Here is a 26,971-nt window from a genome sequence, read left to right as displayed (position 1 = left end):
TTAAGATTCTCATCAATCTTTGTTTGGTATAGATAACGTAGGATATTCTCAAGTTAATTATAAGTATTTATTTATATCAAAATTATGTTTGTTGCCACACGTATCTATTTAGAATTTTCATGAAGGAAATTTCATCCATTTTTCTGGAAGATATCAGTGGTTGGGGAAACGTAATCTGATACTTTCGTTATAATTTGGCATGCACAAATACTTGCTGCTTACCGTGAGACCCAGATAATCAATAGCTCGTCTCGGTTTCATTGTGAAGGTAGAACAAATTGGTGCACCACCTACAGCGCGAGCAACGCTGAACTCTCGCATAGATAATCTCTGTGGAAGTTTCCAAGGATGCCTGTAATTTACAACTGGGCAACCGGCCTCGGTGTTCCTTCTTTACGTTTCATTGTACACCACCCCTGAGATAGGTTCTTTGTGTGCGAGCAACAAACTGGACCGTGATGGAAAAGTGTAACAAACGTGTCCTTGCACGAAATAATATTTTTCTTTCCAGCTCGGTCGTTTCTCTATGCATGTAATACTACGCGGAAACAGGAGATTATCTGGCCACAAATGAATACTTTTGTTTTAGACTGCCGATCGTCAAGTTTTTATTTCCAGAGATAGGTGTAATTACGAGATGGGCAAATAATTAAACTATCCGTGGTAACAACCACGATAAAGTGCACAGATTCTTCGATGAAACGCGTTATTAAATCATTTAACAGATTGTACATGCGCGATAATTGTATGAAGAATGCTCAAAATATTCTTTTAGTCCCGCAGCATTTAGTCGTACACTCGAATCGTATAAATCGCAATTATGTATATCTAATTCACTATTATTATTATTATTATCATCATCATCATCATCATTATTATTATTATATATGATCATTTCTTCGAATCATTCTCATAAGAAAATTATCGAGGTGAAAAAGTAACTATCTCTTCAGGAGAATTAACATAGCTTATGCACGAATAAAAACAGTTAAAATGAAGACTTCGCCAATACTTCCGACAAACGTGGATTCCTGCGTGGAGCCGCGTCTGTGTAACCAGCTCCTAGCAACAAGTTATAAGCTATACTTTGTACGCACTTGTCAGAAACGGCGAGAAAACAAGGGAGTGAGGACGAAAGGGGGAAAGAGAAAGAAAGAGGAAGAAGCGAAAGGAGAGGAGATAGAAAGGCGAGGCGGAAAAGAGATAGGAAAAGAAGTCCGGTGGAATGCCTCGGGAAGACCTAAGGATTCACACCGAGCCTCTCAGGAGACTGTCTTGCGGTGCTTTTGCGGCTCGACAAAAACCATTTTTTTGCACCTAGTCTAGATATGGAGGAGGAAAGAATAAGATCGCAGAATGAACATTGATATTAGCTAGAACGTATAGTAGGAGGATCGGACCAAGACTTTCGTAATTTGAGATTTTTTCGAATCTTTGATCGTGCAGGGGAACTCCTTTATTTGGATTCATCCCCCGGATGCTATGGACCGCAGGATGTAGGTATATATCGTTGTTCTTTCTTAGAAATACTCGACGTCGGTTAACACACGAGTATCCGCGTTCAGATTATATATATATAAAACTCGCTCTTCATGTTCGATTACGTGAACCAGAGAGTACATAGTTGCTTATTCTAAACAAACATTTATCCTACAAGAAATGATCGTAGTTACGGTAGAAGTTTATGCATTGAACGCTATACAATCTGGTCGGAAATTTTGGCGAAAGGATTGTTATATACAGGATTGATCGCGAGGTACGGAAAAGGAAAGGTAAAACAGAAATTAATAACGGTATCTATTTCTTTTGAATGGCAATCGTGTACATCGAAGCTTAACATAATGTAAGATGCATTTGAACGCATCCGTGTAACCTCTGCGAAGAGCGAGCTTGGACGAAGAACTAAATAGGAATGTGGTGTAGGTGAAGGATCAAAGCAAAGAGGATGGATCATGAGGAGCGAAGTGGCTGCAACGATGTATTACATTAATAACTCAATTTAGCTATTAGCCTGATACCAGATGGTGCCATGATCCATTTGCCTGTCTGCCTTTTCAATGGAAACTTTAACCACATATGGAACGATCGTAGAAGAATTTACAAGCGAGAAGAAACAGGGGCCGAATGGAAAAAACGAAATAAGAGATTAAAGAAACGTGTACGAAGGAAGAAATTCTCCCGAAACGATAGATCGTTGATCATAATCAGACCGATGCGCGCTGTACGTGTTTTCCTGTTTAAGTGGTCGATCAACGTTTTCAGAAGAAAATTCCAAGTTCAAACTGAACTGAACACTGTCGCGGCGCGCAACGCATGTTGCGAAAACGTCATACAAGCAGAAAGGAAAAGAAAAACAAAGACGGAAGAAGTGGCAGAGAAGGAGGAGAAGGATGATGAGGACCATCGAAGTCGATGGTGGTGATGGTGGTGGCGTGGACCGTTAGTTGGCCCCAGCTCCGCGGGAGCGTTGTCCGGGCATTCCGCGTTACTATTCTCCGTCTTCCTCTTTTCCCTCCCTTCCCTCTCTCTTCTCGTTCCTTCTTTTTTACCTTTGTCCCACTCTCACCCGCTTCGTTCTGCCGTTCGTTACACCGGCATTCTCTCTCTCCCATCATCTTCCACTGCCTACCAACGTCACCGGATCTTGTATCGGACATCTCGTCTCATTGCATCCTCGTGTTGGCTTAATGTCAACCGAAAACAATCCACGACATTCTAAGGAGTTTGTTTTGCCGTTGTTGTTTTTCTTCAACATTGTTTAAACCTTTTATTCTATCGTACATTCAGGCTGGATCGATTCGATTCATTTGTATCTTGCACACGATCGTTATTCATTTTCGATTCATTTTTTTGAAGTGGAAATTCACGTCGAGAACGACACGTAACGTAAGCGCGTTGAATATTTAACGATGCTCGGTGTCAAGTTTACTTTAGAGATAAATATATTTAGAAATATTTAGAGATATATATCAATTTCGAGCTTTAGTCCAACGATAACGGAGTAATAACGTAAGATGAAATTAATTTGTTCTTTCGTTCGAGTCGCTCGAATATCACGAATTGCTTCATTCTACAAGTGAAACACGAACAAAGGCAACGAATGAGTTATGAAAGTCTAATAGCGTTTCACAAACTGCTGTTAGATATTGCTTACCCTTGTAAACCGTGTCAAAAATCTAGCCAATTACACGTGTCAAGAAACGCGCTGACGAAACGTCTGAATGACATTTTAGAATTTTAAATCAAGCGTACCCATTGAAGGGATCGGATATTCTATCGAACGTAACATCACAAAGGTTCGAGACCTCGATGGAGAAATTAAAAATTTTATTTCTATCACACACTTATAGGCAGAGGATCTTACGAAATTATTGACCCTTTCAATTCAGTTTGTTTTAATCGATCGTTTAAGATCATGACACTCGAGCTTTTCAAAGCGAAGAGAAAAATATTTGAAAGTATAAAAATGATCAAATGTGAAAGAAACTTTTCGAAAGTGTCGATGAAGCGACATTGTTAAGCGAACCGAGTGTCGGCTTGATCGCTGGGCCAGTAGGTCCCCTCATCAGTACCTCGGCAAGGATAACAGTTCACGGGTGTACCGTTTACGCTAACGTTATCCTTGCCGTTTTAACTTTGCATCTCAGACATCACCGCAATCATCGAAAGTGAGAAAGTGAGTGGTCGGTCGATGAAAGCATTTAAAGAAGAGCACGGTGTAAATCACGTTGCATACAGATACAGTTTATGTTGTTTTACATCCAAACTATTCTACGACGATTGAGTGAGAGAAAGAGAGAGAGAGAGAGAGAGAATCAAACAGTATCGTAATAAATATTTCTGCTCATTCCTTTTTGTTGTAATCTCGTGAATAAATTCAGTTTCTTGCTTCTATCGACGTATGTGCAATATGTCACGTGCATGCAATAAATTAAATTGATCTGACTATTACACGAGAAAAAGAACATGAATAAAAAGACGAAAATAGAATTTTAAACGATGTACTCTCGAATCATTTACGAAGCACTATTGCGTTACAATAACCATGTGGAACGAACTTCGCTCCACTTGGTACATCGAATTTTGTATTTAACGTAACCTTGTCAAGAAAGTAGCTGATGGGGATAGAAATTGATGGACGATTACGATACGTAATGTAATTGTTTGAAACGCACGATTCGTTCTTGGAAGAAAAACGTCCATTTTTTATTCGGTTGAACTCACCGACTCTTTTCTAGTTGGTACGGTTCAAAATTATACGCTAGCTCATGGTGAATGAGTTTTAATCAAAGCCAGCATCACGAACCAATACGTAAGAACGTACCCGTTCTGCTATCGACGTTTATAATGTTCGTCGAAATGATCTTCTGAAATAGGAAGAGGTCGTACGTTTTCGGTTTTTAAAGCCACTATACGTAACATGATGAGGATAAGTTTATAAAGGAAGCGATTAGAGAAACTATCATTGAGTGATTTGTTGAGAAACGTTTTACATTTATTTTTAATGAGAGTCGATAGGCTCTTACTTATACCGTCGACCACAAATATCGAGACATCAACTCTTCATACTTATTGGAAAACTCTAATAAATATTATTCACATAAATAAATAAGTATTATTACATTATACAAGACACATATCTGTAATAAATAATAGGTTTACGATAAAATAAATATAAAATAAACACAGCGGACAGCATTCAATCCGCATTAAGTATCAATAGATGTTCTAGCACTCACAATCGACAGTATACTCATAGATAATACAGATATATTATGTATTCTTGACCATAAGTCACCGAAAGTCATCATAAATCCGTAGAGATCAGAACACATGTTGATTTAAGATAGGAGCTTAATAAAATATGTCTGCAATAAGATCTTCATAGCATACTATAATTTATTTTTCCTTATACTAGATAGTATAATTACTATATACTATCTATATATATACAATTTTAATAAGTATCAAATTCATTTTGTAATTATAATATTCATTCCTAAGTGTACCAAATGTCCTATGACTTATGGACTGTAGTTTATGTATCCATGTATGCATTTACAATTAGATATCTGGTTTGCATTTACTTGGAATCGCGCGCTGTCTGGTTTCGTTACGTTATTATGTTAGATATATGTGCGTAGATCTCGGTGACCTCATATTCGAGAAGACTTACACAACGGTAGAAGGTCGGCCGTTAGTCGGTGATCCACGGCCACGGCAAAAGTGCCGGGAGGCGCTTCTTCTCGCCAACGAAAGTAGTATTACGCTTGATTTTCACTCTCTGTGTTTTCGATTACGTAAGTACCGACCGCATGAAGACGCAGCTTACGGTTTAATAAAACAGTTACGTTTGCCTACTTGCTGTAATACATCATTGTATGCATGGTACCATCGAAAGACGTTACACGCGTATCGACATTCATGAAGAATGGTTAATCTCGTTTCGTTTCCTTGTCGATGATCATTCTGTTCCTCTTTCTACATTTGACTCATCTTTTATGCCAGTAAACGTATCTTAGTGATTTTCATGGGCAAAAGGGTAATTATTAGGTTTTAGCCGAAAGACAGTTTGACAGTAACCTGCTGTTCCAATTATTCAATAAGATGTTTGAACTTTCGCGCACCATGAATGGCAGTAGCTGGTTCTTGATCAAAGGATTGCGTCACTGAATGCGTAATGCACGCTGCACCATTACATGACCCGTTAGCCCGTTAGAGTGACCCTACTGACTCAATTCGCCATTATAGAGCGAACGATTGTGCCTGGTTTGGCTCGAAGAAAAATGGATGTATGCATTTGAGTACATATAGTCAGCGGCAGTGGTTTTTGAGATAACCACGACAAAGTCCAAAGCTATCTCGATCTAGATATTTAACATTAAAGTCGCCAATTCGCTTTAGATATCAATGATTATAATTTGCTTAAATCTGATATTCAGAAAGCATTAAAAAATTTATTTATTAGGTTAGGTTAGATTATTTATTAGGATTAGGTATTTAGTAATATGATGAAAATATTCCATGAATTGCATCAATTATTGCAATAATGGAAGAAGTTTCAGTTTCTTAACAATTAGAAATTTTGTAGATTTAATTATGGAACGAATATTTACGAATTTAATTCAATGTATAATATCTTTAATTTCTCTCACAACAACGCTTAAATTGTGCATGTTCATTCGAGATTGAGAGGTTATACATTTCCAAGAACTTTCGGATAAAACTAAAACGCGGTCTACATTCAAGCAAATATTTACGGGGAAGCTCACTTCCTAGATGACAAGGATTGCTGAGAGAGTTTACCGAGGTCTTCCGTACGAGGAACCTACCGCAGGCAACTTATTAGCGTTTATAAACGTCTAACGGTCCCCGAGTTTGTCTAAAACGATTCGGCGATTATCTAATGCCGGTTGTGTAATCGCGGTTGTGCAACACGAAAATGTAATCCGTAAAAGTGTTACGGCCGTAGAATGAATACCTCTTCATCCTGTGTTCCCCTACCATGGCTACCTCATACCTCCACAGTCATGATTCCTTTGCCCGTCTTTCTCCGTGTTCTTCCTCTTTCGTCAACCGTTGCCAGAGCAAAACAGAGCAGGACAGATTACTCTCAAACTCTCACCACAACCTTGACCTACTGAACTCATGGTATCTCGATTCTTAATCTTTCTGAGTCTCTCGAGTGTTTTTTGAAAGACCTGTGTCTGATCCTTGGGTCACCCTGATCGAAATCGAAGAACGTCGTCAGAAGTCATTCAACTATTCCTGTTTCTTGGCTGATCGAGCTGTCATCTGTTCTCACTAATTTAAAGGCATCTCATTTTTTCTCTTTCATCATCATTTCTGGAATTATTCAGGCGACAATGATAAAATCAAATATATAAATTGCAGAATTCCATTATAGTGAAATTAGATGCTTGTTATTACGTACCAAGAAAATTATCACTATTCTACTCATTTTCATAAGAAGAGAGACAAATTTATTTGCTATTCGAGACTAGAACAAGACAAATTGTGTCTAAAAGTAAAAAAGAAGTTCTTATTGATCATCTGCATAACCAACGGTATATTACTGTGTTTACATCACCGGTAAATTCAGCAGAAATTTTTCAGTATTTCCAACCCTGCTGTATCTACCCTGTAAAATCATCTTTTCTCTTCCACGATTGAGAGTTATAAAGCCAGAGAAAATTGTATTACCGATATTATCTAACGATGGAAAGTAGCGCAAGGCCGCTTTCTTCTTACTCAACCGACTATTACAGCTGAACAGTGTAACACGCTGACGGGACTCTTCTTTCTCTTTTCGAACCGTCGCGTCGTCTGTCCACGGAAGCGAGAAATTAATGCGGCCGTCGAAGAATCGTCCCTCTTCCCAAGGAGAGAAAGAGATATCCTCTTTGATAGAGGTGAAGAGACAAACCACGTGGAAAAGTAGCTTTTCACTTTCAAGAATATCTGCAATTATACAACAAAATTGTATTTCCTCCGTTGATCGTAAATAATCAAACAGATGAATTCCAAACGAGCAACGCGTGATTAAGCGATTTATTTTTAATTAATATATTTGGTTTTCTGGTGGCGTGTACGATATTATCTGAGTACCGACCAAAGTTGCGCGATATATCGTAATATGCGATTACGATTCCTCATCAGCGAATCCGGTTTTTGAATACACTGTTACTGTCGTTTATTATCCAACCGTCAGTTATGTTATAAATAAAGCATTTATTACGTAGTTAACATGTAAACTTAATGGCTAACATAATTCATTTTAACTTGTCATCTAACTCTCTGATATGTCTCTGAAATTAATAGTCTTGCTTCGCCGATTGCTCGTTTACGAATATTCTGTACAATTGAATCGTGGATATCGCTTTCTTTTTAACTATTTTCTGTCTGTTGTTAATTATCTATCTTAGAATGTATATTATCTTTCCGTTGTTTCTGAAATATTGGTAATTATTTTTTTTTTTTATTGAATTTGATAGTCCATTAACGCTAGGGGTTGTTCGTCGACGTTTCTTGTATTCGGTCAAACGAAAAAATGTGTGACCAGCAAGAAAATACGAAGAGGTGCGTAATGTCTTGTTATTACACGTGTCCCTCCTTGGTAACGGGACAGGCAACCAAACCGACCGACCTACTTATACACGGACGTCCACGTACTTATACGCACGTTCACGCACGTTCACGCACGTTCACGCACGTTCACGCATAGTCTTGTCCAAAGAAACGCCTTAGGACTTGCCATGCACTCCGTCCATCGTACGAAGGGTAAAACAAATTTCAAAGATTCGAGGTCAATCCCGACATCACTGTGATTTAAATACCGTAAAATTGAACACGAAAGAATCAGTCCCAGAAGTATTCTCGTATACACAGTCGTTTTATTGTGTGTTTATAAAACGATGATTTACAATGATCGTTATTATTCGATAATTAGCTTCTTGTAGATGATTATACCAGCTATAGAGTGGAGATAGTAAATAGCTTCGAAGCAACCGTTCAGATTGAAATATCGACGTGATGGGAAGTGAATGGAGGTGATTTTTGTCCCTGAATTTGACACGGTACGACGCTAAGATGAGACGAAACTCATAACGTATGCAAATGGGAAATACAAATAAAAAGCCGGACGATCCGTTGGACATACTTCGCGTGTTTTCGCGACCTTTTATGGAGATATTTGAGCTTGTCGACGTTAACCTTAGATTTTCCTTATTCACGGACGTGCATGAATGCTACGGGCCCGAAGCCAACGAGGAAGAGACGCGGTAGGAATAAGCACGAGGACCGGGTCCTTTGTGCGTGCAAAATCGAACAACAAGACAAGCAACGTTAGCCTTACTGCAAAATGAATGTTTCATTTATCTACCGGTATTTACTCATGCTGTTTTAACCAACCATAGCGTCAATATCCCATGGATGAATGACTCCATCGTCTACGATTTTTTCAATTATTTTCATTTTTTACTCCTTCATATTTCTTCGAATAGCATTCCAATAACGTATCGTTAGATAATTTTCTCTTTTGTTTTTATAAAATTTTATTTCGAAATTTATCGAAACTTCTAGAATGGTCGAGTGCGACCAATAGTATTACAAGTTACACGTCTATGACCACTCGAACATCTGTTCTTTGTTGAGCCACGTTATACGTATGCCTTTCTTGGTAGCGACTAGCTTGACTTGATCTACGGCGACATGTAAAAAATTGAACAGACTGTAATATTCTTCTACCAGAAGACACGCAAGGAAAGATCGTACAAAAATAGATGCAATGTCTTTTTATAGCGTTTGAAGGTTCATTAAAGTTAATAGTTATTATCTCATTCTAAAAAGATTAACGATAGCTGAATTTTTATATCTCGATGGTTTTAGTATTTCGGAAACGGTGATTTCTCACGAAGAAATTCAATAGTTCGTTAGAAGCATTGAAAGTGTTAAAACGAAGCGAAACACCCTGTACATTGGAATCCCACGTATTGTGATGAGATTCTAGATAGAATTGCGGTTTTAAAAGAAAGGACGGCTATATCTGGTTTTTTAAAATAACATTATAGCAAGGTCAGTGCACTGGCCTAGTCGTTGAAATTTACGGTCGTAGACTCGCTTGAGATACTTGGGAGAATATCCAGAAAGGCCGACAGGTACGCAGAGGAATTTCGCAATTTGTAGAACCGGCAACGTAGCGACTAACAAGAACGGAGTAACTACATTCGCTCGTTGGATACCAATTCAATTCTTTATACCGATTCAAGTAAAACAGATCTTGTCCGCGATCGATACTCGAAGAATGTTATAACACGCGATAACTCGGTCAAAGAAGTCGAATCTCGGTATAACTATTTATATGATTTTTAACAAGCTGTTCTATGAAAAATATATCCTGCCTTATTCGTTGAATATCTTTGCTTTCGATATCTCTATAATAAGACATCGATTTTATAAAATAAATTAATATCAATTGTAATTTAAGATATTTTCTAGAAAATGTTGACAATTCCTGCTTTGAAATAAATCTCGTTTGCTTAACTTTGTTTCAGAGTTTTTAACTAGTTTGCTGGTTTTTATCTTTTTGGATGTAACGCTTAAGACCGTTGCTCGAAGTTTATTCTGATTCTTATCCAAGAGAAAAGTTCGTCGACGTCGTCGGCATTAAATTTCGGTAGCAGGTTTTCGTTCCGTAATCCCGCCACGTGACACGGTCGCGTCGTTTGTACTGTTCTCCGCAGACGTGGACGTGTAAGTACGTGGGCTGACCATACGTATTACGCGCTCCTGGCTTATCCGTTCTATCCACGCGTTCGAATCTCCCACGATATTTTCAGTCGGACAGACACGTGGCCTTCTCTTTGCATCATAAAACTCAATCATTTGAAGGAAATAGTATAAACTCGGATCGGGATAATTGCTAAAAAATAACATTGAAAAGAAAAGAAACGCACAGGAAACGTACATTCATAATTTCTTCCAATTACGCACGTCGAAGTATCGCGATTTTACGACACTGTATGACTATAGACCACCCAAGAGAGTGATTTTCGCAAATCTCGTGCGCGGTAGCTTAAAAGCAGAATCATGTAATTCTACCGCGCACCGATTCGCTCGATTCTTAACTACAAACGTGCTTTATAAGGCTGCAATTGTTTTCATAGCAACGGTATAATTAATTTTTCTTTCTTTCCACGAGACTTCGATGTACTTATGTATTGTTATCTTACCCGCGTTTGGTATCTCGATCGCAATTAGTTGGAATTGAAACCGTGGCAGAATTTTCTACATACTTTCTTAGCATTTTCATTACTTCGAAACGCGATTAATAAAACTAACTGTGAGAAAATCCAAGGAAGCAAGTACAGTCTGTAGCGTAACCGTTGATCGGTCGTTATACATATTTATGGTTAATATCGATGCTATCGTTTACTGAAGATGCTTAGAACGAAAGAGACATTCTACGATATGTACAGCATAGCGTGCCCGTCTGTGGAACTCTTGAAACCTTCACCGTGAAGATCTTGAACCGTAGTTGACGTACCGACCGGTACCAACATGGCGGCGGTGGTCGAGGAGCGGACAAGCGAACTCAACGATTGTGTAATGGCGGCTGAAGCCGGCTCTTGCAAGCCCATAGAGGAAAGGTGAACGTCCTGCGACGCCTCCTCCCTTCTCCTCTCTTTCTGCATCGTCTCTTCTTCATTCCCTCTCTCACACCATCAGATTCTTTCCTCGTCCCTGAGACGTGCTTCTTTGTCTGTCTTTCTGTTTCTTTCTCTCGGTCTTTCTGCCTGAACCAGACGAATACCAGCCTAGTGAGCTAGCGAAGGCTACAAATCCGTTGCCGGGACAAACAAGCTTGCTACGTGGAACCTCATTTCGGATAAATGTCATCGGCCTCTCTTGGCTAAACAACGACCATTACGTTTCTTCGTTCCTAATTCTCATTTGCTGTTTTCTGTCCCACCTTTTCCTGTGCTGCCGGCTGCCAACGTTTGAATCCTCCACTGCTTCTTATCTGCCAAGCATTTCTCTTGTTCCGTATTATTTGCACTGACCGATTTTCTCCTCATTCTTCGATCATTTTCTTTTTCACTCTTCAAAGAATTACAGTAGCCCTTATTTCGATCGGTGATGCGTAGAAGTTTCAAAGTCCGTTATCTAATTATTTTCAGCTACCTGTCATTAAGATCAATACGAATTGTCGATGGCCTACACTAATGTACACCCAATGTACGATTTATATTCGTCATCGAAAAATATCGATGACTGTAAAAATTCCATGCTACTGATAAGTCGTTTAATTTCTCATTTGAAATACATACATATTTTTCCTCAGGGCATTAACGCTTGATGTTTATAAATATTCATCGCGAATAGAAATTGAAATGATATGCTTTTTATACGTCTAGTTGTTAAGTTAAAAATGTGCTAGACAAATCATAATCCAGCCATAAATATTCAATTTACTTAAGCTGCAGTGATAACGAGTTCTATAGTCAGTGTTGCTGATTTGTTTATTTCTCCTCGTGATATAGGTCATATCAATCTAATCGCATAGGCAGAAAGTTGATAGTCAACTTCATTTTCCTCGTCGTTGGTAACGAGTTTTTATAGTAATTTAGATTTTTTCTCGTGTGATAAACAAGAAACATATCGTATTTATGTATTTTATATGCAACGCCCTGGTAAGTTTGTTGCAAAGGGATTGAAGAACACGAGATGTTTCTCAGGCGGAATTGTGTAATTCGAATCACGGTGAACGAATCGAAAGGAATCTGGGTGGAAGAACGACAGAGTCGCGTTGGAGAACAGCGTACACCAAGATGGCGGCCGAGTGCCTCGTGGCATGGAATCTGATATTACCTCACCGTAGCCCTGGCAGTGACAGTGGCCCTCTCTGCTGTGCCCGCTTCTCTCTTCTTGCTCCCCCTCTGGCTCGTTGCTTGCTCCGTCTTTCCTCCGCGGAGTCCTCCTTTCTCTCCTCGCGAACTACCTCGACCATCACGACGCGACTAGGAAACTCTACCGCTGCTAATTACACGCGAACACCAAGTACTTTTCGTTGCTTGCGGTGCGGTAACTCCTTCTTATTATTATTTATATTCTGATGAATATATTTATATATTTAGAAGTAATTGGCCAAACTTTATTTATGCATTTGTTTCAGACCAACGTAAAGTAGTAGCTGCAATGTTTGTTTTTCAATGTTTAATAACAGACCCATTTGATTGTAGTTTTTTCTTCGTTTAGGTGTTCTTATATTGACTTTGTACGCGAAAGGGTTGAACCAGATATTAGTCAGGCTAGATCTGAAGGGTGACACGTCTATTTTAAGCAACAGAGAATGATTGATTATCGTTGTTGTCGCTCGTGATACGAAAAGAATTCGAACGTGCGACGTTTCAGCCGATGAATCACAAGTGTGTCGCGCGTGAACTGCAATCTTGATGAAATACTCGCCTCATCCATATTTAAATGTAATTTTTATTGCGAAAATTGTGTCGTGCACGTCACGCCAAGTGCATAATCACTATCGTTTACATGGTCGGAGACATGTATTACACAATTCTGACGAATTTCGTTTATCAATCATAATCAATTCTTTCGAATTTCTTTTAATTTTGATAAATATAAGGTTATTGTACTTCTAACCATGGATAAATTGCACGTGACAATTGTAATATTACAAAAATTGTACTTTGATATGTGATTTAACGGATGCAAATAATGTCCAAGCCCTTAAATTGTGTCTAAAGATTACGAAGAACATCATTATGTATTCATGCGTCTTCCTCGATGACGAAACGGCGGTCTGATTTCCGTTTAAGTTTTATTTCCGCTTGGTGGCCGAATAAAGGAACATCGATGTTTAGTATGACTATCACGGCAAATGGTAGTGTGACAAACGCAATTGTCGGAAGGCGATAATGATTTAAAATGTTATACAGCAACGATGTTTCTAAACCTCATAATAAAAAGACTCGATACTCAAAGCTTTGCGCTTTCGTTCGCTGTCATATGCTATTTGAAATGTATTAATTATTTGAAAAACTATATTTCCCATTAGCTGCTGGTCAGTACGATCTCGTTAATTAATCGTAGAAATTATCGCGTACTCGGTATTTCCGAAGCTTCCTGTAATCCGGGTATCTTCGACTAAGAGCGAGTCGTCTATGATCAAGCTCCGTAGACCGAATCTTATACTTCGTTTCAGTTCCAGTTCAACGAACCGGAAACACTGACTTTTATCATCTCCAGCAACAAGAACGCGTGGCGTATAGTTCTGTTCTTTGAAAAACAATTGCACGATCGGCTAGGGGAAACAACGAGCAATATTTTAGTCGAACGATCCAGCTGAATCAAGAAGGCTGTGTAGCGTCGTTGGATTGGTTTCGGGGGTGATCGGTACGAGACAGCAGATATTCAACAAGGACTTTCGAAGGGAAGAAAACGGGATCGGAAGGTCGGAGCTCGAAGAAACTCCTTCTCTCTTGCTGCTCGTCTCGTTAAGATCATTCTACTACCATCGTGGCTATGTTCCTTCTCAGGCTTGACTCGACTCACCTCGACTGTCCCTTTCTCTCTCTTTCTGTCCTCTCTTTTCTTCTTTTCTCGTTTTCTGTTGCTCGTTTTTGATTGAGCTCGCTGAACGCATACGGATCCCGCGGGCAGGAGCGGTGCGCGGTGCGTTCTTCTTCGGTCCGCTTCGACTCACGGTGTCCGGTAGGTGGGTGTGTAGGACATAGCGGACTTGTGCAGTCAAGGACACGTTCCGCTTGCTCACACAATCATGTTTCGCGTTCGCCGTCTAGCGATGCAACCAATATACTGTCGCGATTGCGCGCGCGTATATGTGATGCATCCATCCCGCACCAATGGCAATGGCAATGACAATGGCGGTGGTTACGGCGGTGGTAAAGAAAAGTCGAATGGGACAATATACGCCTAGCTTAACTCAACGCTAGTCGAGTACACGTGTTTTCTGGAATATTGGAAGCGAGACTTTGAACTCCGCGCCGTATGCATAATCAGTGCGCGATCGCAATACGCGTCCCGTAATTAATTACTCACGATACCACTGATTCGAGCTGGGACTGTGGGAGCCGACGTTTTTGTTCCAACGACACGATCTTTATCTCGGAATTAAGCATCGACGCTTTTGTTAATGAAGCAATTGAGACGAGATCGAGACGAACAGGATGTAGCTTCCTTTTGTATATATGTAGCTCCGTTTTCAACTGCACACGATGTAGCCAGGGAATAATTATCGCTTGCTCGACCAGAATTATTTCCATCTTCCTCCGTTCCGAGTTGGTTTCGCGTGCAACCAGAGAAGATACTTGTTCCTTGATATTGGTGTTGTCCCTCGAGAACGCGAGCCTGTTGATTCGTACAAAGATTGCTACGTTCTTTTCGGCGTGTCTCTGGTTAGCCGTTCGATTCTACGTTACCGACCACTTAGAAATCACCAAAATGTTCGGAAATTACCGGCAATCCTTGTCCGTTGCTAATCGTACACGAACTAAAATATCTTATTGTTTCAGTTCTCTACAATTTCATGAAATAAACGATCGAGCTGTATCGAACCGCTCGGAAATTACAAGCTACCTCTGGTTCGACCCCATCGCTACTATCATCCTGCTACCAACTTCATATTTGCGTTCGTGCTTTCTTGCAGCTTGTATCTACACGAGTACCCATTGAAATTCTTTGATAGCATGCTTGGTCTGCCATTCGTGTCTGGCTTCGCCCATTTTCCGTCGATATAAAGTTTCTACTCGAGTCATAGATATAAATATGAGATTCGATCGAGACATTTGTTAGAAGTCGCGTCAGATCCCATCTCTGTATTGCGATCGTGTTAAAATCGAAGTAGAATAGTTTCTTGGTTGGAGATATCCACTTCTTCTATTTAAAGTATGCGTGACATTAAACATAGGATGTTACGCTTGGATATTTCATTGCGTTTCGAGCGCGAAAACAACCCTACGGTACGCTTCGTTACCGCTCATACCGCAAAGTCGTCGCCAAAGATGGCAGTCATACTCAAGGACACATTTATCCTTTATCCTGTTAGCGAGCAGGAATGTCCAGTTCTCGTTGCAAGATTCTCAACTGGCTCGCCGGAGCCGGCTCGAATTTTTCGATCCATTAAACGACTCGATGACGCACTACGTAAAAATGAAAAAATCGGACAGAACGTTAGTTATATATATCTCTTTTAATCCCTCCATACATATCGATATCTATAGTAGCAAATAAAAATCGAGCGAAGTATAAACTCGGCCTTAAAACCGATTTAATTAGATAACGCTTCGATTGATCATTCTCTGTGCATGCTATCGTGCTAATTCAAATAGGCACATTCGGTCAAAAGATGGTTTTGAGAAAAATGACTTTTAATATTTAACAACCAGACATCGATTTTGCATACGTCTGTTAATGATGTATTACTGTCTGTATTACTAGAAATATAATATAACTGTTATATCTTCAGTTTTATTGCAGATACAGCTCTCTTCAGATAAAGTACTTTCGTGCCACCTGACAGCAATGACTTTTACGAAAATTGCAGATACGCCCTTTTGACTTAACACGGCAGTATATAGATAGTGTGATGCCTCGGGATTATAATTAACGTAGACAAAAAATTTCAATTTCCTCGTGTACGAGCGGATCATCGCGTCGCTTCGTTGCGACCGTGCAGTGAACAGAAAGAGTGAAAATGAAAATAATCGACCAACGATTAATTTTCAATGTTTTGTACCGGTGTCTGCTGATACGTCGGTATCATTTCGAAAGGTAATAATTGTAAGAGGAGATTTATAAAGCGAAGGAGGAACGAATGAGAATCATCGAGAACCGAATGACGGATCCCAATGATTACGATGTCCTGTGAGAGCGTTGCGCGAATAGAATCTGTCGAAGAAAAGACAGAAGAAACAGGTAGAGATACATCGTAGGGTAGATAGATAGAAGGAGATAGAGGGGACCAGTAGCGAAGAAAGAACGAAAGGGGAAAGAACGAGCAGAAGAACGAAGGGGACAGAGGAAGTGAAGTGAATTAGCGAAGGTGTACGACCGAAAAGGAGGCCACGATCGTTCGAGTAAACAAGTGCCTTGGCCGCTCGACCAGTTCCACCTTTCTCATCTTGTTCCGACGTTCTGTCGCCATGGCCTTTAACGTACGTAGAGTCGCGATGCTCGTACAAAGGTACTCACGTTATAAACTTACGCGTCAATTTTTATAGATCGATCTTTTAATGAACGCGCCTACCCTGTTCGCAAAGATGTACAGCGTTTAGTTTTCATTATTATTACTATTATCGATATTGTACCATTAGTAATTCCTAATCTTTTTTAGTAGCGAAGCTCCATACAGATTTGACGAAGTCGTGGAATATAGCTTTATACATTATATCATCGTACGTAACTTAATTGTTAATATCTCATGTGAAATGCTCGGAAAGTATGTAGCTTTTATAAAATATTAGACACGCAGGAAATCTTGAGGATAAAGAGATAATTGTATTCTAAATTAAGAAGTTAATTTGCCTTCGTGGAAAGTATGATCATTACGTGATAACAGTATTCCCTAATCTTACGTTAAAAGTTACATCTTATACACCAGAGTAGATGTTTACCAATATACAGGTTTATTCAAAGTTATGTCAGGTTTACATGAAACATTGCATTAGCCTAATTACAATCTATTATCGACCAAAAAAGACCGATAAATCTGAACCGAGATTGCAGATTTTGATAAAAAGACGGCCGCAGACTTGTAGAGACACGTGGATCGGTTCATGAGAGTGTAATTTTGCGTCTCTAATACTCCCGATTACTTTACGTAAAGGTGATCTCTGTCGCTTTCTTCTCTTTCTTTCTCTTCCCCCATCTCTCTCTTTCTAGCGTCTTTCCTGTTTGTTTCGCCCCTTCAAGATCAAGGCCTCGCATGATTGCTGCATAAGAAAACAATCTAGGTTAGCGACGATGCATACATAGACGTGCGTAACTACGGTCGCGTGAAATTGTTAATGTCGTGTGTACAGGGTGAATCATTAGTAATCGATGTCTGGAATAACGTTTTGTCATCATATAGGTCATATAATATTTTAATTGAATCACGGACGTTTATTTAATTCCTTTCGTAACACGACTATTTCTATTTACAGAGCGGGATAACTCGAAGAAAAGTCACAATTGTTATTTATCTTTCTGAATCTTTTGAATATTCTAATGCACCAAGGTTGCAATACAACAAATACGCAATAAATCGCGGCACTTAGAACTGTAATAAATTAAGATATTAATAAATCTTATATGACGCTATATATTAACTAATAATTGCTGTATACATATGCATACATGATCATCTACATAATAATCTGTACAATTAAGGACAATTTATTATTTACCTTTATGTGTGTTTATGCGAGAAGTTGATAGAACTATAGATAGAAACACGTGTAGATGCACGTATGAAGAGCAATTTGGATAAATCGAGCGGTTCGATCCAAGCCACGCATGTGAGTCAGTAAGGCATTTGCTACGCGTGCCACACCCCGAAATGCATTTCGCATTCCGTATCGCGCCGCAATAGCGAACATCACACATTCCCCGAGGACCTGCACCGGCTTTCGCTGTGCAAGGTGAAACACTTCCGTCTGATAGTGACGCCGACATTAGCTTCCTCTCTGAAACACGGTACTCTGCCTCCACAGATGAGCGCGATTTATTGTTTCCTTTATCGAACGAGGGATTGTCTGTAAGAAATAATTAAGTACGGAGGAGGATCTTACTTGGGCAAATTTTTCTAGCTCGCCGGTCCTCAACCTTTTATTTATCTTGTAATGAGTCACTCTGCTCGCGTTATCTTCCTCTTTCCCGAACGATCAAAGTTCTGGCGCGAATTTACATGAACCGAAGGTTCGCACTTGGTATCAAAACGACAGAGAACGGTGATCCTGATCATGAGTACGTGCGGCTGGACGCTCACTCGTTGTACGTTTCCAACTATACATGGTGTTCACGAAATTCGTTTCAATTTTAAACTAATCGTTTTAAACAATTTGCCACGTTTTGCTAAAAATACATTTTTCTGCAGTAGTTGTTTGAAACGTTAAATATTTTACCATACGTCGATGGAAATTTAATTTCTTTATGAAACAGAGGAACATTAATAATCGTAGTTATTTTAACGAAAGACGTTATAAACGTAATATGAATCATCTAACTCATTAAGAAATTCTTCGTATCGTTGCAATGAAAAGTTTGACCAGATGAAACGCGAACACCTTATGTATAAGCGCGTGTAACTGTTGGTGTCACACACGGAGAAAACGGTCAAGGCCATCGTACGTGTAGATGCTCTGCGGACAGAGCGCTAGAAAGCAGCAGCAGCGGCAGCAGCAGTAGCAGTAGGTAGTGACCGGTGTGTTTTCCAATCTCCTTAGCTAGGTTCGACCTTCGCGAGTTGACTTTAGTCCAAGAAACGAGTACTGTCTGCTAATGGAAACAACCGTCGGGGGTGGTCTTGCAAAAACGCGCGCGTTCATCCCTGCACGGTCAGGTCGCGTTATTACGGTAGATTCACGTACTTGTCGGACAAATTCGATTTGCGAACCGCTTTATCGCTCCCAGCCCTGTTTCATAATCGTCACTTGTGTAATTGTCACTTATGCGTTTGTTAACTGTTGGAATAACCATGGTCAAGCGATCGTCAAAATGATAATTTTTTTCACAAAAAAATCAGTCGTATACTTGCGATCGACACTCGTGAGAATCTTTAACACACGGAGACTCATCAACAATGGGAATTCTAAAATCATTTTAGTTTCTAGGTATAAATTGAAACTTGGAGCTTTTAGTCTTACAACTAAACTTTTTTGTTCTTAATTACGAGTAACAAAGATTTTCTGATGGGCATAGAAACACGCTGATTTTGTAGAAAAGGTTTTTAGTATACTAAGACTCGAGGTCAGCTTTAGAGAATATACAAATACATTTATCGTTTTAAATCATTCGTAACTTACAATACTAAAATACAATGTTACGTATACGCAATACGAATGTGAAAGTGTTAAAGTTCAAATATAAAACATTGGATAAAGAGCTACCTTTTTCAAAGATTTCTGTTCAATGTCTAACAACTATTACGTTTCCGACGCCCAATTTGTCTGCAATAAGTTCGTCGATGGGGGTTCCCTTTAACGAGACGGCTTAATGTTTCGTCTTCTGTCAGAAAGTATACTATTTATGAATGTACTTTATGTTGCATTCTTGAAGTGCTTTCGAGCAGATGTTACCATTCTGTTCAGTGCAAAAAATATGTGCGATCATATTTTACAGGATTAAACAACTGTCCAAGTCGACGAACAATTCCGTGCCACCGAACATGTATTGTGAATTGTAAACATAAGGAATATTGAGAAAGAAAGGAATATTGAACTCCTGAAAGGATTTTGTCTTGCACACCACAATTTCAGTCTTTTAAACCATTTTGTCAGCCAAAATATTACATGCCGATTGCTCGAAACTGTTTTACGATATGTTTGTAAAAGTTCCTGTAATTTACTTTTGACATTTTCCTTTAGACAAATTACACATAGTTCATAAGTAGCATTGTATTCGCAGAAATATTTCTAATGAGCTTACCCTTCGAGGAAAAGTACTTATTAACAAGACACAAAGCCTCAACCTTCCCTGTTTCTTTGGAATATCCGCGAAACTAAACCATTATCCATCTGGGAAAAGTAGAGAGACCCATAAATCTATTTCATTCCGTTTTATTAGTAGAAAGACAGGAGAGACGAGGAAAAAGAAATTGAAAAATCTCATTTAAGTTCATATTGTAATTTTATGGATTACTAGGGGCTGTTGCATTGCACGTGTAAGCTAGACGTCGTAAAACTCAAACTCCATCGATCATATCTCCGCGATCCAACCCATGACGCCAAACTAATTCCACAATGGGATTTAAGATTTCTCTGTTAGTCGCGTTCGGTTTTTCAATATCATGATCTCTCCATATCGGAATATTTCTGCCCAAATACCTGGATAAAGAAATTTTGGAATCCTAAATCTGGTGAATTTTAGAAACGAAACTTGCGAACTAGAACACCATCTACATTCGAAATACATCGCTATACCTAGGAATTCCGCGAGCAGGGATCGAGGACATAAACGCGACGATGCGTAGCTTGAGCGCGAAGAACTGCAAACGTGGAGCGCAGAAATTCTTAGGGAATCGCTTGCTGAGTCTACGGGCGGAGAACGATTCGTTCGAAACTAAACGTTTAAAATCTGAACTGTAACGTTAATCATCTCAAAACCTCAAGGAACAAACTTAAGCATAAAAGCAAGAAGGAATAGAAATATATTCGAATCGAGTGAAGAATAAAGAAATACAAGAGAGGGAGTATTTGATGGTGAAAAAGAAAAGAAAATGGAATCGAATGGCAGTCGGTCAGAAATATCGGTAAGGAAAGGTAATGAGCCGCGGCGGAGCCCTTCCAGACTCGGTAGAAAACCAGAGTCTCTGGAGGCAGGCGAAGGTGAGCTTGCAGCGCAGGGCCAACCGAGCCGAGCCAAGACGAGGCGAAGCGAACCGAACGAACCGAGCGAAGCGACGTGGATACAAGAGCGTTGTTAGGTCATTGACTGCCGGTGGCCACCGATCCGCGAGCATCCAAGGACAGCCGCTCCGACGCCTCGCGATCTCCTCTTTTTCTCTTCTACCTCCTTTTTCGTTCTCTCTTTCTCTTTCTCCCTTCTCTTCATTCCTATCGTTGTTCTGTCCCTTTCGAAAAAACTTACTGACAAGAGCTATTTCAGGGACGACTTCATTAATCGGCTTTGGAAATTTATCATTTTAGACCGGGTATACCGTAGATCACGTGTGTATCTTGGCGCGAAATCGAGTTCAGAGATTGCTCGAGAATGCGACTCAAGATCCCTGGAGAAAAGAATAACGCGGCAACAGTTCGGATTTGAACGTTTCGGACGCGATGTAGGTGTGAAATCTTTCGTACTTTGAGTATGTTGCAATTAGGATTTTTTGAGTTTCGTTACTCGTAAGATGAGTTAGGCTACGGTTACAGTGGATGCGTATTCTAACGAACGATATTTGAACAATTTGAAGAACGAAATGTAATATTTACAAGAAGCTGTACGAAGAATATAGGGAAAGAACGTGATAAGTAACATTTCTGGTAATAGAAATTTTAAGATTCATTGCGTTGTTAGGCAGTCCCATATTACCAAGATTGTTTGTATACTTGGTACAGGAACTAGAGATATGTCTAATCGTTTCAAGACACGAAAGTATTGCTTCTCTTAGTAATTATACCTTTGGTTTTTGACTTTCATGAAACTTCGTTAATTCGTTCGTTAATTTAGATATTTTTAAAAGTCTTACATCTTTGGATCTGAAAGGTTGTTTTTATTTTTCATTATGTCATATTAAAGTTCTAAAGAAATAAAACGATAAAAATGTATTTGTCATGTTTTTCTCCTGCGATCTTCATATATTTGATTGTGCACGTTCACTGTAACCATAGCCTTTTACATGTTGCGATCAATCGATTATCAGTAGGCGTTTTGTAATTATAGATAGAATTATTTATTCGGTTCATAAGAGAAGAGTTAGTTCCACTGTATTTTGTGAGCGCAAAAAGTTTAGACCTCGTAAGTGACTTCTTGAGTACATAGCTTTCTTTAATGCGAAATCATTTCGAACGAAGAAAAAACCCGTCCTGACGATGCACATGCTGTTTTCCGTTCAACACCGAGCCAACATCAGCTGACCAAACTGCAAACTAACTGTTTATTGAGAAGCATTCTTCCGTTCTACGTGAACTTGGAATTTTTTCCATCGAAAGCTCATTCTCCTATACACATTTAAAAAGAAAAAAATTTATCAAATGACCTCCATTAAATCTAAAAATAAACGACGATAAAGATAATAATATACTGCATACAAAATGTGCGGAATATCCTCCTATGAAATACAAATAGTATCTGCGTATCGACTCGAAGTTCTACGACTAATTCCGAGTGGAGAATGAGAAATGTCAACAGAGGCATGTCCCTGAATGTGTACTCTGTAATTTGCAAAAGTAACATGTGCTTCTACGTGTCGTATATATCGAAAAGAATGGACGAAACGTGAACGTGAATGCGTTTACACAATACATTCGGGTCATGGGAAGAAGACCGATGCAGAGGGTTACGCGGATTTCGTAGCCGCCATTCGTTCGTGCCTCACGCATTTCCGTTTTCATGTTTTTCATATCGTCCACGTTTTTTGCCATTCATTACGAAGCTCGATCCGCGCCACGTGGAATAATATCATGACGAATGACCAGGAAGTCCATTGAAATCTAAGAAAATTGAATGGTACCTGTCTTAGGTAATAACAATCCAAATAACTTCGAGACTCTGTACTTGTGCAACTTTTGTAAGTTTAAATACAAATAAAAAAAAAAACGAACAATAAAAAATTTAGATTAGAGATTTTCTTGCAAGTCACGAACCAAGCGTTGTCTGGACTTGCTTTTTTCCGCGTGCTGGATGTTCATGGTTAATCGATTCCTGTTCCCAAGACTTTTCGCGTCATATGCGGTGTTCTTTCGTGAAGAGGAAAATCTGGGTCATCATAATAACGCTGTTCACACCAGAAATTGGTCGGAAGGGGTTTCGTTCAGAAGCTCATTTCTAGGGCTGAAAAAGGGGCATCGTGAATATTGAATGGGTTCGTTTTCTATGAATCGATCCACCGAGTTTTCAATGGGGCTGGCGTACTGGAGCGACGTTATACGAGCTCCAAATCTGTTTCGTGAGAAAGAAAATTCTTTGCCAGCACGAAAACACCGGATCTTTTTACAAGTCTTCAAATCGTCGCCGAATCGCTTTCCTTGTTTGTACGACAGCTTTTTCCTTTAAAAACTACAATAAGTAATTGCATTTAAAGCTAAAGTTCCTTAGACCACGTTAGATATATCTTGGAAATGTTGAATAGATAGCAATAGTCAGTGCATAATTTCAGGATCGTCAGACTTATAGCGACTTGGATTGTTAACCCAAAGTTGGACGTCGAACATGGCAAAATAGAACCAAGCTAGTTCGAAGGATATTACTGAACAAACCCCTAATAACGATGGAAGACATTAAGTGACGTTGAATAATTTACGACTCGAATTCATAAGGAAGCCTGATAAATACCCAAATACGATACAAAAATGCAAGAAAGCCACAAATACCAATCAATTAAGAATTATTCTGCTCCGAGCAGACCTTCTCTTAAGAGCTTAACCCTTTAGATTCTGATTTATTTCCCCAGTAAGCGGATGCGCAATTTAAGCAGGTCAATCATCGGTAAAGTTATAACTTAAGACCACTCGACTACATGTTCGTTTCTTAGATGAGAAATTTATGCCGGTTTTCTTTCGATAAGGGTAATGACAGGTTTTCCAGTCGGATGATGCAGAATCTCGGTGGTTATCATAAAATCACGTCGGGAAGTTGCACGATAATTCAGTAAAATTACGTCACATCCAGGTACCAGAAGGTACGTTCCAGGAATTTATAACGGAACTTGATTTCGTCATTCAGGATCCCGTGGTCGGCCGTATGTGCTGAGTTTATTTTTAGAAACGCGGCTACGATTATCTCGCCGTGGACATTGCCAGCGCAGGTGAATCCTCTTCACGCTTCTCCATTTGATCGAATAATTTCCTGTTTCGCCAAAAGACGGGGACAATTAAACGTATCTTGCACGAAACGTAGTAAATTAAAGTCGTAAACTCCGTGATAGCAGTTGCTGCTTTTGGTGCAAGGCTTGTAAAATCATTTGAAGAGATGATTGCCTACCAAGCGAGGAGAATCGATGTTTCACGAAGTAACAAAGGATAATTGCAAATAACCTCCTTATCAGAACGAAGTATTTGTTGCTAACGTTGCTGAATTATTGATGACAATGAGCATTAAAAATTGCCTGTTAATCATTCAGTGAGACGAAATGTTCGGCTTAATGAACGAATAAAGGTGACGGTAGATGGTCGAGGATAATTGCGAAGGCAGGATTGCATATTATTCGAAGAAACGGAAGATTTATTTGCACATTTGACAGGAATAAACGTACAATACAAACGTATGCTATCTAATTCAATGAAAAATCTATATAAAGTAACACTATACTGTGGTGTGGACTATACAGTAGAAACAGCTTTTATCTATTAATAAAAAAACAAGTTTGGAAGAAACAAGTTCAACCTTGTAACAGGTTCTTTTTTTATAATATACATCAGAGTTTCGTTCGCTTCGCATTATAATTCGATCTACTTTATTCGACCCGCTAGAAAAACAACCCTCGAATCCATATGCAAATTTTCTAGCGTTTTTCGTGGGTGAGTTCGAGATCGATCACAATGCTTCTTCAACGTATGGTGATCGATTGACGAGGAAGCTTTCCCACAAGGTGTGCCCACGGGATATGGAACAGAAATATCGAATATACGGTAAGGTGCTACTGAAGAGCGCAGGATACAGAAGGATAGCTCCAACCACCTGTCCCTGTCTCCCACGCTTCTATGCGATCCTATGGACCGATGGATGGATGGATGGTTTCTAATACGAAATCTCGAGCAGGGGAAGCGAAAAATACATCTCCTAGTCTGCTTCCCCACCTGCGTCCTTTCTTTTCCATTACTCTAGGACAAAGAAGGAAGGAAGTCGCTTCTCCTTTGCCCCTGTTCAGGCGGAATCGGCTAAATTTCGATCGGAAAGCTTATGAGAATTTTTCTTACCTTCATATACGAGGGATACGCGCATTTCTTTTTTTTCTTATTTAAATTTAGCTTCGAGATTTTGAACTTTATTGACTTGAATTATATCGATGACCGATATTATTTCTTCCATGAATTGCTAATATAACTTGAAGGATGAAAATTGAATAGTTCTTTGTCGAGTGTAAGATTATACTTTGACATGAAATTTTGTTTACCAGAACAAAACGAAGGGTGGCAAGCTGTTGTACCTTGTCCATGAAATAAGATATCCAATAACATCTCTAGAGAGACCAAATATTTGTTTTAAAAATATAGAACGTCCAAAACGGGAATGGAAAGTATTGAAAATATCATGGATACTATTCTTCATTGGATTACCAAGTTGGATTTTAATAGACACATTTGGTAGATAAAAATTAAAATTTAGAAGATTAAAAATTTATCACCTTACAACAAAAATTTTTACATATTAACATTTGTAAAAACATTATATTTTCGTGCAAAGATTAACGTATATAATATATATATAGTATTTATTAATATATATGCAAAATGCCTATATTTGTATTCTATCTCCAACTCACTGAATCGTGCTGAAAAGACCATAAACAGAATTCCAAAGACAGGGGTAATAAATAATAAGATCATATCTCATTTTCTACAATTATTCTAATTTTCACGTAGTTTTCCCAGGTATGCCTACCTGTCGAGTTTGTTAGCGTAGTCGGTAACCTTCTAATATATATGAGGGTCATAAACGAAGTATATTTTCAAAAAGCCCCATACGAAGAGGTCTAAAAAAATTTAAAAAGATCTGGCGGTCAAACAGCTTTAATCCTTGCCTACTATCCCTAACGGAATTGGTGGTTTTTTTCTACAATATTTCTCTATGGTCGGGAAATTCTTTAGTTGGCTAATCGCAAATCCTTTTTTTACGAGGGCCGACATTTTCTAGTAACCAAAGTTGGCTGAAAGAATATTGCCGTAATTCCGGAACTTTATTGCACGATTCGTGTGCTTGATTGTACCAGGGACCGGTTAGACATCTGCAGTAACAGGCTTAAGTTCAACGTTACAACGCGTTGCTTTCCTTCTTTTTAAACGTCGTCGAATTTACGGAAGATCCTCCACCTCTTTAGTTACAACACGAAAAAGCCTGAAATGTGTTTTCTAAATTCTTGAGCAGCATCTGTTTGCCCGAGAAATTCGACGATCACCATTGCTTCTTCCAGCTGAGTTCTCTTTAATTTTTTTTTTATTTTTAATTTATGCTTTACAATTTATCCAACTGGACATTTGGTAAATCTTTTTAACTTCATTACTAAGTAACATGTGGATGACTATCCCCAGCGGGATTGAAGTTTGTCTATTTTATTTCTTTAGCGAGGTCGGTGGGATGTTTTCTTCAAGTTTTCTCTAATGCAAAAAAAATTGAGCTTCTTATTGATAGAGCGTCATGAAAATATTTGAGTACTATCCAGAAAACTTTTATGCGTACATTGTAAGCGTCGTATAAACCATTTGGACATTTTAATATTCGAATAGTTACTATATATCTGCATAACAATGAAGCTTAAAATATGGAGTGGTGTAGTTAATTTTATACAATACATCATACAACTGTATGTGTACTAACTAATCGTTGATAATTTTGTAAGAAAGTAAATGACAGAAGC

General features: G+C 39.0%; 1 long non-coding RNA gene across 1 annotated transcript; it reads right to left on the bottom strand.

Moving 5' to 3' along the window:
* Nucleotides 1-5,295: 5,295 nt before the first annotated feature.
* LOC122573436 lies at nucleotides 5,296-14,353 on the bottom strand. Its single transcript, XR_006318739.1, has 3 exons — nucleotides 14,071-14,353; nucleotides 6,935-7,461; nucleotides 5,296-6,846 (listed from the first exon to the last, which is right to left on the bottom strand). It is a non-coding gene; the product is annotated as an uncharacterized LOC122573436 (long non-coding RNA).
* Between the last annotated feature and the right edge of the window lie 12,618 nt (nucleotides 14,354-26,971).

This window comes from Bombus pyrosoma, linkage group LG12 (genome assembly GCF_014825855.1).
Source record: "Bombus pyrosoma isolate SC7728 linkage group LG12, ASM1482585v1, whole genome shotgun sequence".
Lineage (NCBI taxonomy): Eukaryota > Metazoa > Arthropoda > Insecta > Hymenoptera > Apidae > Bombus > Bombus pyrosoma.
The sequence above is the reverse complement of the archived record's forward strand: the minus strand, read 5'-3'. Positions and strand labels throughout refer to the sequence as shown.